We start from the raw sequence: 13258 nt of genomic DNA on the forward strand, positions 1-13258 counted from the left end.
CCTAAATCAACGTTTTTCCATTTAGAAAGCTAGCATTAGTGCTGCAGCAGCACAGCCAACTACTAAAAGAAGTGTAAACAAAACATAATAGTTAAACTTTCTTAGAACTTAAACGTTTTTTGTTTTTAGCGTATCATATCATATTTTGAAGCTATAACGAGGAGGAAAATAACTCTCCTGGTTGCAGCAGCCGACATTTCTAGACCAGTAGATAGATAGCAAAAAGAGAACCATTGCATTTTATTTTTCAAAAGATCAGCCACCGAAGAAAAGACCAACCACATCCAGAGAGGATGTGCAGAAAAGTTATCCAGGATTCATAAAGGGAGAATCACATGGGTGTTCTCATTTTATTTGTTCTTTTCTTATCAATGTATCCTTATTTTGGTCCATTGAATATGTTAACTTAATTTCCATCACATTTTCTGAATTAAACATCCAGAGAAGTGCTGCCTCCTGTCATGGTGAATTGTTTAGCTGTTTTGTCAATTGTAAGAAAAACTAATAACATAATGAATGATGCTTTTTAATCCTTAACCTACTACCGAATATTCATACACAGTGTAGTTTGCATGTGATTGCACTTTATTTGAACTGCAGAGAATAATTAATAAACAAAGCCGTGAAATTCTTAGTTTACATTCTATTAAAGATGCAAGTATTTCAGTAGGTCCTATTCTGCTTTACTTCAATTCTCTAAAAATCACCAGAATATAGAAAATTATGTATATTGTGAGAAAAATTTTCCAGATCACTACAGATCATTTTTACTGTTCTATAAAAATTCCACATTTTGCCGCTTTGTTTCACTTAAATCCTCTGAAAACCCCCAACCTATAGCTGCACCTATCCTCATCTAAACCTGACAGGGTTTCCTGACCAAACTATTTCAAAATATCACCCCAAGGTTTGCTGAAAGTTGGCAGCCCTGCAGATATTTTAAATTAACGTAGAACAGGATTTTGCTCTGAATACCCATACTCATCAAATAATTTTTATCAGCTATTTAAACAATAAAAATGAGAAATGTCCCGATTCTACTGTGATCTCAGAAATTAGTCAAACCAATATCAGAAAATATCAGCCTGCCTCTAAAATCTCAGATATTAGAAACTTCACAGAAACACTTCTATCAACTGTTTTTTTAAAGTTCATATAACCCTTGATGATTAAGAAATGGGTCAGTTGTTCTTATACCTGATTTTAAGTATTGTTTTCTGTTTAAATATCACTTGATCAAGCATTTTCTATCCATCTATACTACAAAATTAATATTAAAATTATGCATGATTCATCCTTATATCGTATCGAACAAATATGGGTATTGGTCAATAATCAAAGCAGCAATATCACTATCATATCTGAAATGAAAAAGTTGTAATGGGACATCCCTAATTTCACAGGTTTCACTTAATTACTTATATTTTGATACAAACTGGATTCTGCGTTAAGTCATAATAGTCGTCTTAAGTCCTTGCTGAGACATTTTACAACAAAATGTCTTTGTTTTCAATGCAGTGCTTCCTTGGGGTTCAAGGATTAAAAAAAAAAGAAAAAAAAAAGGGTTTTCCCCCAGTCCCCATGTGTAAAGATTTCTTTCAAAACATTTGAAGCGTATAATGAGATTGTGGAAATAATGGGAACTGAATCCTAAATCTCTCTTTCTTCTGTGTGTTTAGCTGGGTTTCTCTATCCATGCCTTAATTACGGACCTGGAATCATTACGGTTTATTCAGCTCGTAACACATGTTTTAACGTCACAAAAATTTCCAAGATATAATGTTCAGGCTATTTAACTGAAGTTCTTTATTAACATTATGTAAATGTCTTACTTTTCCCTTCTCTCAGAGTTATCACATGTTAATTAATCATCTGCTTTTTACCAATGGCCTAAAATACATATGTAGGCCAATTCAACATGGAGCTGTGTGACAGACAATCAATTTAATATTCTTACTTAAAGTAATTATTGCAGAACACATCAGGCATGTATTTTAGTTACCGAGGAACTATAAAGAGGCCATGATGGATTTCCAGCTTCATCTCATAGGTCAGGATTCATTGATTTTATTTTAATTCAGCAATATCTATAAAATCTGTAGGATATTTTTTTTTGGTTGTGAGGACTATTTAAACATTAATTTAAAAAAGGGGTTAAAAGAAGAAGAAAATCAATTATATTCAAAGCCAACTCATGTAGTGTTTACTATGGTGGTAGATTATTATCCATGCTGTCCTGTCTACGTAAAACACAGTTCATCTGTTGGATCTGTGCCTCTTAGACACATCTTGTTTTGTTTCCCCATGTACTTCTGTAGAAAAAAACAAATTAAAGTGAAAGAGATTAAAGATGAACAATACCTAAACACACTTTTACCAGGTCAATGCCCGTGTATCGCTTTGTGACAAGCAGGGGCTTAAAGGGAGCTCAGCAGGCACACCCACAATCATCAAATTAAATTTACCCGGCATAATATATTTAGATTGCTCATTCTAACTCTGACACACACAAAACAGTCTGCATAATCCAACACCAGATTGAGAACACCTTTAAGATACGATGTGATTATGATTAAGGATTAGGATCAAATTATGGCAGAGTGACAGATTAGACATAATATGCGTTTACGTGTGGGTGGAGCTGGATAGAAAGTCATAGCTGTGGCCTTCTGATCGGGGGAAAATCTTTTTATAAAATTATTTAACAAAAAGCTGTCGGTAAACTTCCACATAATTCATTTTAGACACAATTTTCTAACAATCAGAAACAAAGTTCTGAATGAAGTGCAAATGACTTTTCATAATGTTACAGAAGGTACATTTCTGTATTTTCATCTTTTTTAATCCTCCTTGACAGTAGTCCCAGTTTGCACCTGCTGCAAATTTCATAAAGATTCTGAGAAACGTCCAACATCTTTTCCCAAACTTGAAACTTTAGCATTGCTTCAATCGGTTGCTGTCTTGCTTGTCCCATATTTTATCTCAAACATTTATGCAGATATTTCAGTAATATAAAGATTTACTGCAGATTTCTAAACAGTTTGTTCTGCTTTCGATTTTCTACTACGTCTATGTCATCCAATACAGAAAACCAGCCAATGTAAATCATGCAGTTTTCTTAAAAAATGCATTTTATTTTTAGGACAAAATAGGGGAACATCCAAATGCCAAACATAAGACCGGTTTATCTTTTGTTTTCTATATGTTATTATAAATATTTTTATCGTTTCACCACTTCAATGAGCATCTTTCTCCCAGAATTAACCATGTAGGCTCATATTTATTGGAGAAAATAAACAGCTAAATTAAAAACATGCGAAGATACAGCAGGCTGCTACAGTACGTTAGAAAATCTTTAATATTCATCAAGTATGTCACATGCCGTGTGGTTTTCAGCAAACCGGCTAATGAATTTGGTCATGGCGTAACACAGCTCCATAAAAGTTTGCCTTCACATTTTTATATTTCCTCCTGCTCTTTTTGATATTTTATTTTTGTTAAATTCAAAATAACAGTTGCTTCAGCACTGCAGAGGTCTTCATGGAAAATGTTGGAAGTATAAAAAAAGGCTAGAACTTTAAAAACAACTGGATTATCAATTTCTTTGTCAGTACAGTTGACTGGAGTTTTACAATCCTTTCTGACAGATTTGTGGGGATCGTGTTTCTTTGTACAAAATTCAGATGAGTAACTGATGTAGGGGTTTAATTATAAATGCAATAAAATAATGGCAATTTCTTCTATACTTTATATATAAACAAGGCAATAATTATTGCAAACTAGAAAAAGCTGTTTCGGAGAAACATCAAAGTGGGAATGCTTTTGCTGAATGAAAAAAGCTGAAATTAACTGCAGAACATATAAAAATGTGATAGGAAGTCATTAGAAACTTCAAACTGCAGAAAACAATTGAATCATCTGAAGATTTTATAGGGTAGAAACATCCGGCAGTAAAATGGCAGAAACAAACTCATCTTAAAAGCTGCACAGTCAAACCATACATGATATCAAAAAATGTTGATCAGCATAAAGAAAACAGTGTCATCCTTAGAGGATTGAAAATCTACAAACCTATGTGCAAGACTGACCATGAGAAGCAGAGGAAGGACAGAGAGAGAAGCTTATAGAAAGAGAGCTAATACCACTTAAGGAGCTGAATTTATAAAAAAAACTAACCTGCATGTTATGAGCCGCTGTGGTGATGAAAGCACCGTTGGCAGGCTTAGGCTGCATGTTACAAGGTTAGCAGATGCTTTATTACAGTGTAAATCTTAGAACCTGATTAAGAAATATGCACTGAGGTGTGTGGTCAACAGGCCTTGGTAGTGTAATTTGAAGAAATTGGTTGAGTTTGGGTCATAGCTACAAGCCATACGGCACAATGAATGAGTGTGCGTAAGGAAGAGGCTTTTATTTTGTAGGGTCCCTTTAGTCTTATTTTGAAAGTCTATCATGGATGTGTGTCAAGGGAAGGGTCATGCCCAGCAGTGATATAGAATCCATTTCTAAATATGAAATCACTGGTTTTCCATGTTATTGGGTGAATAGATGCTGTATTAGAGCGTAAATGGGAGACTTTTATTGTGAAATTTGCTCTGGGGTATGTTTTGAAAAGGTCCCTAGAGTCTAATAGAAACAAGCTGGTAGAGTTTGGGTCATAATGCTGAGCCATTTGCATCAATTAATACACAAGTATAATATAGAGGCTTTTATTTTGTAGGGTCACTGGAGTCTTATTTTGAAAGTCTAGCAGGGTTGTGTGTTGAGAAAAGGGTCAGACCCAGCAGTGATACTTGATGACTTTCCAATCATTAAATCACTCTTTCCCCTGTTATTAGGGCAGTAGATGAAGTGGCAATGGGAGGCTTTTATTTTGAAATTTGCTGTGGGGTGTGTTTTGAAAAACCCCTAGAGTCTCATTTTTAAAAAAGTGGTTGAGTTTGGGTCATAATGTTGAGCCATATGCTGGGAAAAAAATATGAGTTTAATGTAGGGGCTTTTATTTTGAAGGGTCCCCGGAGTCTTATTTTGAAAGTCTATCAGGGTTGCGTGTGAAGGGAAGGGTCATGGCCAGTAGTCATATTGTATCCACTTCCTAATGTTAAATCAGTGTTGTCTCCCTCCATTAGATTAAAATGTGCTGTTTAAAGTGGTGGAGGTAAAATCTCTTTGAAGCACGGTTACCTTGACAACGTTAACGAGCCTGTCAGTGACAGAGAGACATGCGCATCACTTTCGTTCCTTTCCTCTCAGGCTTTTTTGAATGGGAATATCAGCTCCGAACAAACGAGTGCTGAAGACAAACCGTAAATGGTATCCAAAAAATTCTTTCAGTCTAAGCGAGAGCTATCCTTTGTCTCCGATTGGGGTAACTTTCATGGATGTAGCTCATTCACAACCTTAATGGGAAGGAGGAATAAAAAGGTTTGAGAAATCCTGCTGGTCTCATTGAATAACATGCAGCACAATGGTAGAGCAGAACTCTCAAAAGCAAAACTTTCCCTCCGAACAAACGAGCGGTGAGCCAAAACCGTATTAGGTATTCAAAAAATTCTTTCACCGTGAGCGTCAGCCATCTTTGGACTACAACTGGTGTAACTTTCATATTTCTACAATATTTCGTCTAGGCGTGGTGACGATGTAAAAAAGTGTATAATTGTCAAAATCTTGATTTTGGGGTTCGGACAGATTTGTTACCCCCGAACAAACCTTTTTCCTAGCTAAACGATAAAAGATATCGACACACTTCCTTCAATGTGAGTGCTAGGAAGGTCTGAGGAACAACTTCCACAAGGCTCATGTTGCTACGTCGAACGGTTCCCGAATGGGAGCGATACGAAAAAGTCTGTTTTTTTGAATTTTCAGTTCGGATTTTCAGAGAGCTCTCATTGGATTTCTATTGGGGAAGTGTGGACTTCTTCGTGGTCTGGGCCAAACTGTCGGAAAACCGTAAATGCCACACAAATGAGGGTTACATTTCCTGAATCCTGACAAAAATCCCTACGTTTTGATGTAAAATTTATCTAGATAGAGTAAAAAATGAGCGAGTGAGTTGAAGCTGTTCGGCATGAGTGAAATGTTTGAAAACGCTAGAGTGGCACACTCTAGCAGCTGAACATTCCGTCCATAGACTTCCATTATAAATCTGAAAATCTGTAAAAATTGTTTAAAAGTTTGAAGCTTCACTGAAGCAAAACTGTAAAAGTTAGCTGAAAGCCGAGTTAAACAGTAATAGCAGAAAGATACGGAAACATTTTAAAAGTTGAATGGTGTTTCTAGCTGAAAGTATGCTGAAGTAGTTAAAGGGCAAAGTAGCTGAAGATTTAGTGGAATTTTTGAAGTTTTACATGCATTTCAATGGGGCCAAAAATCGCAGAAAAAGCTGAATATCGCGAAAACTACAAGAAATATCTTTACCAAAAGATATAGCAGAGGTCTCCTGAAGAAGCTGAACGTTTTGATACCAAATTTGTTGAAATCGGCTGAAAACTGTTGAACTAGTTAGAGACCAAAAACGTACGGAAATAATAATAATAATAACTAGAAAAAGTTGCATTTCCTGCGAAAATGCAGTGTGAATGCTGTACGCTAAACTGTAAGCTGTAAGGTTAAAATGGCAGAAACAAGCTGAAATTTAAAGTCAAAGCTGCTGAAATGGTATGGAATAGCAAAAAATGTCTAATTAGTTTCTTAAAAGTAGCTGAAGCCAACAGCAGAAACATGGCAGACATGTTATGAATTAACAGCAAGCAGAAAAGCTTAATGCCTTTCCAGAAAGAGAGCAGAATCAAGCCAAAATTGGAAAAAATATGCAGAAATTTTATAAAATAGCAAAAACGGTAACATAAACAGTAAAAAAGTTGAATCTTAACTAGTTGAAGAAAAAAATTAGTAGCTTAAGGATAGGAAGATAAATGTTGAATATGTATAATAAGTATTAAAGTCTGAAATCATATGTGGAAATGTCAAGACTTGTAAAAAAAATTTGAAATTAATTAAAATGTGTCAGTTGATCAGCATAGAGAAAACAGTGTCATCCTTAGAAGCTTGAAAATCCACAAACCAAAGTACAAGACTGACCATAAGAAGCACAGGAAGGACAGAGAGAGAAGCTTATAAAAAGAGAGCTAATAAAATTTAAGGAGCTGAATTTATCAAAAAATCTAACCTGCATGTTATGAGCCACTGTGTTGATGACAGCACCGTTGGCAGGCTTAGGCTGCATGTTACGAGGTTAGCAGATGCTTTATTACAGTGTAAATCTTAGAACCTGATTAAGAAATATGCACTTAGGTGTGGGGTCAACAGGCCTTGGTAGTGTAATTTGAAGAAATTGGTTGAGTTTGGGTCATAGCTACAAGCCATATGGCACAATGAATGAGTGTATGTAAGAAAGAGGCTTTTATTTTGTAGAGTCCCTTTAGTCTTATTTTGAAAGTCTATCATGGATGTGTGTCAAGGGAAGGGTCATGCCAGGCAGTGATATAGAATCCATTTCTAAATATGCAATCACTTGTTTTCCATGTTATTGGGTGAATAGATGCTGTGTTAGAGCATAAATGGGAGACTTTTATTGTGAAATTCACTCTGGGGTATGTTTTGAAAAGGTCCCTAGAGTCTAATAGAAACAAGCTGGTAGAGTTTGGGTCATAATGCTGAGCCATTTGCATCAATTAATACACAAGTATAATATAGAGGCTTTTATTTTGTAGGGTCACTGGAGTCTTATTTTGAAAGTCTAGCATGGTTGTGTGTTGAGTAAAGTGGTCAGACCCAGCAGTGATATTTGATGACTTTCAAATCCTTAAATCACTCTTTTCCCCTGTTATTAGGGCAGTAGATGAAGCGGCAATGGGAGGCTTTTATTTTGAAATTTGCTGTGGGGTGTGTTTTGAAAACCCCCCTAGAGTCTAATTTTAAAAAAGTGGTTGAGTTCGGATCATAATGTTGACCCATATGCTGGGAAAAAAATATGAGTTTAATGTAGGGGCTTTTATTTTGAAGGGTCCCCGGAGTCTTATTTTGAAAGTCTATCAGGGTTGCGTGTGAAGGGAAGGGTCATGGCCAGTAGTCATATTGTATCCACTTCCTAATGTTAAATCAGTGTTGTCTCCCTCCATTAGATTAAAATGTGCTGTTTAAAGTGGTGGAGGTAAAATCTGTTTGAAGCTCGGTTACCTTGACAACGTTAACGAGCCTGTCAGTGACAGAGAGAAACGCGCATCACTTTCGTTCCTTAGTTCTCAGGCTTTTTTGAATGGGATTATCAGCTCCGAACAAACAAGTGCTGAAGACAAACCGTAAATGGTATCTAAAAAATTCTTTCAGTCTAAGCGAGAGCTATCCTTTGTCTCCGATTGGGGTAACTTTCATGGCTGTAGCTCATTCACAACCTTAATGGGAAGGAGGAATAAAAAGGTTTGAGAAATCCTGCTGGTCTCATTGAATAACATGCAGCTTAATGGTAGAGCAGAACTCTCAAAAGCAAAACTTTTCCTCCGAACAAACGAGCGGTGAGCCAAAACCGTATTAGGTATTCAAAAAATTCTTTCACCGTGAGCGTCAGCCATCTTTGGACTACAACTGGGGTGACTTTCATATTTCTACAATATTTCGTCTAGGCGTGGTGACGATGTAAAAAAGTGTATAATTGTCAAAATCCTGATTTTGGGGTTCGGACAGATTTGTTACCCCCGAACAAACCTTTTTCCTAGCTAAACGATAAAAGATATCGACACACTTCCTTCAATGTGAGTGCTAGGAAGGTCTGAGGAACAACTTCCACAAGGCTCGTGTTGCTACGTCGAACGGTTCCCGAATGGGAGCGATACGAAAAAGTCTGTTTTTTTGAATTTTCAGTTCGGATTTTCAGAGAGCTCTCATTGGATTTCTATTGGAGAAGTGTGGACTTCTTCGTGGTCTGGGCCAAACTGTCGGAAAACCGTAAATGTCACACGAATGAGGGTTACATTTCCTGAATCCTGACAAAAATCCCTACGTTTTGATGTAAAATTTATCTAGATAGAGTAAAAAATGAGCGAGTGAGTTGAAGCTGTTCGGCATGAGTGAAATGTTTGAAAACGCTAGAGTGGCACACTCTAGCAGCTGAACATTCCGTCCATAGACTTCCATTATAAATTTGAAAATCTTTAAAAATTGTTTAAAAGTTTGAAGCTTCACTGAAGCAAAACTGTAAAAGTTAGCTGAAAGCCGAGTTAAACAGTAATAGCAGAAAGATACGGAAACATTTTAAAAGTTGAATGGTGTTTCTAGCTGAAAGTATGCAGAAGTAGTTAAAGAGCAAAATAGCAGAAGATTTAGCAGAATTTTAGCAAAATGCCATTCATTTCAATGAGGAAAAAATTTGCAGAAAAAGCTGAATAATTTAAAAAGCAAAAGAGGTAGAAATACAAAAAAATTTTAGCCGGGAAAGTCCCCTAAATGAGCTGAATTTTTTGTGAAATTGAAAAGGTTGGAAAAAAGCAATTTAAATATGCAGAAGTAGAAGCGTGCAAAAAATTTTCACCAGGGGAAGAAAAAAAACTAAAAAAAAGTTTTCAATTTTTTCCCGCGAAAATTTTCCCCTGTGAATGCTGTAGTTAAATTTGGGAAGATTTTTAGGTTTTAAAAAGGCAGAAAAAGGTGAAAATTGAAGTCCCCCCAAAACTGCCCGAAATGTATGGAAAAGCAAAAAAAAAGTTAATTAGTTTCTTAAAAGTTTTTTTAAGAAAAAGCAGAAAAAGGCAGAAAATGTTATGAATTACAGAAGCAAAAAGCTTTTAAAGCCTTTTCAGGGAAAAAGGCAGAAACAAGCCAAAAAAAATTTGGGAAAAAAAATGCGAAATTTTTTTAAAATAGCCCAAAAAAGGTAAAATAAACAGTAAAAAAGTTGGGAAACTTAAAATAGTTTTTAAAAACAAAAATGAAATACTTTAAAAAAAAAAGGGGAAAATAAATGTTGAATATTGGGTTAAAAAAGTATTAAAATCTGAATCTATGTGGAAGTAAAACTTGTTTGAAAAAAAAAATTGGAAAAATTTAAATTAAAAAGTGTCAGTTTTCAGCATAGGGGGAAAACAGTGTCATCCTTTGAAACTTTGAAAAAACCAAAACCCAAAGTATAAGGGTGACCATTTAAAAAGGGACAGGAAGGAAAAGAGAGAAGCTTATTAAAAAAAGAGATAAAAAATTGGGGGAGCTGAATTTTTAAAAAAATTTTTAAACCCGATGGTTTTTGAGCCGTTTTGTTGTTGACTCCCCCCGTTGGAGGGTTGGGTGCAGGTTTACGGGTTAGCAGATGGCTTTTTTACAGTTTAAATCTTTGGTCCTGATTAAGAATATGGGATGAGGGTGTTTTGGGTCAAAGGGCCCCCTTGGTAGTGTAATTTTGGGAAGGGGAAAATTTGGGTTTGGTTTTTGGGTTTATAGTACAAACCATCGGGACAAAGAATGAGTGTATGTTTAAAAAAGGGCCTTTTTTTTTTTGTAGAGTCCCCTTTTGTTTATTTTTAAAGTCCCTTTTTGGGGGTGTGTTGGGGAAGGGAAGGGTTTATAAGGGTGATATGAATTCCCTTTCTAAAAATGAATCACTTGTTTTCCCTGTTTTTGGGGGGAATAGATGCTGTGGTTTAGAAAATTTAAAAGGGAGATTTTATTGTGAAAATTCGCTCTGCGGTATGTTTTGAAAAGGTCCCTAGAGTCTAATAGAAACAAGCTGGTAGAGTTTGGGTCATAATGCTGAGCCATTTGCATCAATAAATACACAAGTATAATATAGAGGCTTTTATTTTGTAGGGTCACTGGAGTCTTATTTTGAAAGTCTAGCATGGTTGTGTGTTGAGTAAAGTGGTCAGACCCAGCAGTGATATTTGATGACTTTCAAATCCTTAAATCACTCTTTTCCCCTGTTATTAGGGCAGTAGATGAAGCGGCAATGGGAGACTTTTATTGTGAAATTCGCTCTGGGGTATGTTTTGAAAAACCCCTAGTCTAATTTTTCTTAAAAAGTGGTTGAGTTTGGGTCATAATGTTGAGCCATATGCTGGGAAAAAAAATATGAGTTTAATGTAGGAGCTTTTATTTTGAAGGGTCCCCGGAGTCTTATTTTGAAAGTCTATCAGGGTTGCGTGTGAAGGGGGGGTTATGGCCAGTAGTCATATTGTATCCATTTCCCAATTGTTAAATCAGTGTTGTTTTCCCCCCAAAGATTTAAAAAATGCTGTTTAAAGTTTGGGGGAGGTAAATCTCTTTGAAGGGGAAAGGTTTTCCTTGAGAAATTAACGGGCCTGTCAAATTTACAGGGGAGAAAAAGCGCATCACCCTTTTGTTCCTTAGTTTTTCAAGGGTTTTTTTTAATGGGATTATCAGCTTCCGAACAAACGATGTTTTGAGAACAACCGTAAATGGGATTAAAAAAAACTTTCGTCTAAGCGAGAGGTATCCCTTTTTCTCCCTTTTTGGGGAAAAATTTTTTATGGATGTAGTTATTCCAAACCCTTAAAGGGAAGGAGGAATAAAAAGGTTTGAGAAATTTTCTGTGGTTAATTTTATTTAAAAGCAGCACAATGGGGGAGAGGAAAAACCCCAAAAGCAAAACTTTCCCTCGAACAAAGGGGGGCGGTGAGCAAAAAAGGGAAATTAAATATTCAAAAATTTCTTTTTACCCTGAGGGTCAGCCCTTCTTTGGAATACAATGGTTGTTAAATTTTAAAATTTTTACAAAATTTTGGGGCTAGGCCCTGGGGGGGCGATGTAAAAAAGTGTATAATTTTCCAAAACTGATTTTGGGGTTCGGACAGTTTGTTTAAACCCCCGAAAAATTTTTTCCCAGCTAAAAAAGTAAAAGATTTTTACCCCAAAATTCCTTCTTGTGAGTGTAGGGGAAAGGGCTGAGGGGAAAAATTCACCAAAGGGTCATGTTGTAGTTGAAAAGGGTTTCCAAAAAAGGGGGTACGAAAAAAATTTTTTTTTTTTTAATTTTCATTTGGATTTTCAGAGGGGCTTCATTGGATTTTTTAAATTTGGGGGGAAGTGTGGATTCTTGTGGTCTGGGCCAAAAAATGTCGGGGGGGAAAAATAAATGCCACACAAATGAGGGTTACATTTTTTGAATCCTGACAAAAATCCCCACTTTTTTATGTAAAAAATTTTCTAGGGTTTGAGTAAAAAAAAGAGGGGAGTGAGGTTTAAGCTGTTCGGATGAGTGAAAAGTTTTTAAACGGGCCCGGTGGCCCCCTCTAAACAGCTTGGGAACCTTTTGTCCCTTTTGACTTCCTTATAATTTGAAAATCTTTAAAAAAAATTTTTTAAAAAATTTGAAGCTTCCCCTGAAAAAAAAAACTGAAAAAAATTTGCTGAAAGCCGAAAGGTTTTTAAAAATGTAAAAAGCAGAAAGATACGGGGAAATTTTTAAAGTTTAATTTGGGGTTTTTTTCTAAACCCGAAAATTATGCAGAAGTAGTTAAAGAGGCCCAAAATAGCAGAAGATTTAGCAGGGAAATTTTTGCAAAATGCCAATTTATTTTTAAAAGAGGAAAACATTTGCAAGGAAAAAAAGCGAATAATTTAAAAAACAAAAAAAGGGGGAAGGGAAAAACAAAAAAGGGCATTTGCCGGGCATGTCCCCAAAAAGGGGCTGAATATTGTGAAATTTGAATGGTTGAAATAGCATAAAGTATGCAGAAGTAGTAGCGTTACAAAAAATGGTCGGAAGAATAAAAATAATAATAAATAAAGAATAAAGAGAAACAGGATCTCAATAGTGTGAATGCCTACAGCATTCACACAATAATAACTAGAAAAAGTTGCATTTCCTGCGAAAATGCAGTGTGAATGCTGTACGCTAAACTGTAAGCTGTAAGGTTAAAATGGCAGAAACAAGCTGAAATTTAAAGTCAAAGCTGCTGAAATGGTATGGAATAGCAAAAAATGTCTAATTAGTTTCTTAAAAGTAGCTGAAGCCAACAGCAGAAACATGGCAGACATGTTATGAATTAACAGCAAGCAGAAAAGCTTAATGCCTTTCCAGAAAGAGAGCAGAATCAAGCCAAAATTGGAAAAAATATGCAGAAATTTTATAAAATAGCAAAAACGGTAACATAAACAGTAAAAAAGTTGAATCTTAACTAGTTGAAGACAAAAATGAGTAGCTTAAGGATAGGAAGATAAATGTTGAATATGTATAATAAGTATTAAAGTCTGAAATCATATGTGGAAATGTCAAGACTTGTAAAAAAAATTGAAATTAATTAAAATGTGT

Source organism: Cyprinodon tularosa, unplaced genomic scaffold (assembly GCF_016077235.1).
Source record: "Cyprinodon tularosa strain WSP-4 unplaced genomic scaffold, ASM1607723v1 ctg185, whole genome shotgun sequence".
In the NCBI taxonomy this organism is placed as follows: domain Eukaryota; kingdom Metazoa; phylum Chordata; class Actinopteri; order Cyprinodontiformes; family Cyprinodontidae; genus Cyprinodon; species Cyprinodon tularosa.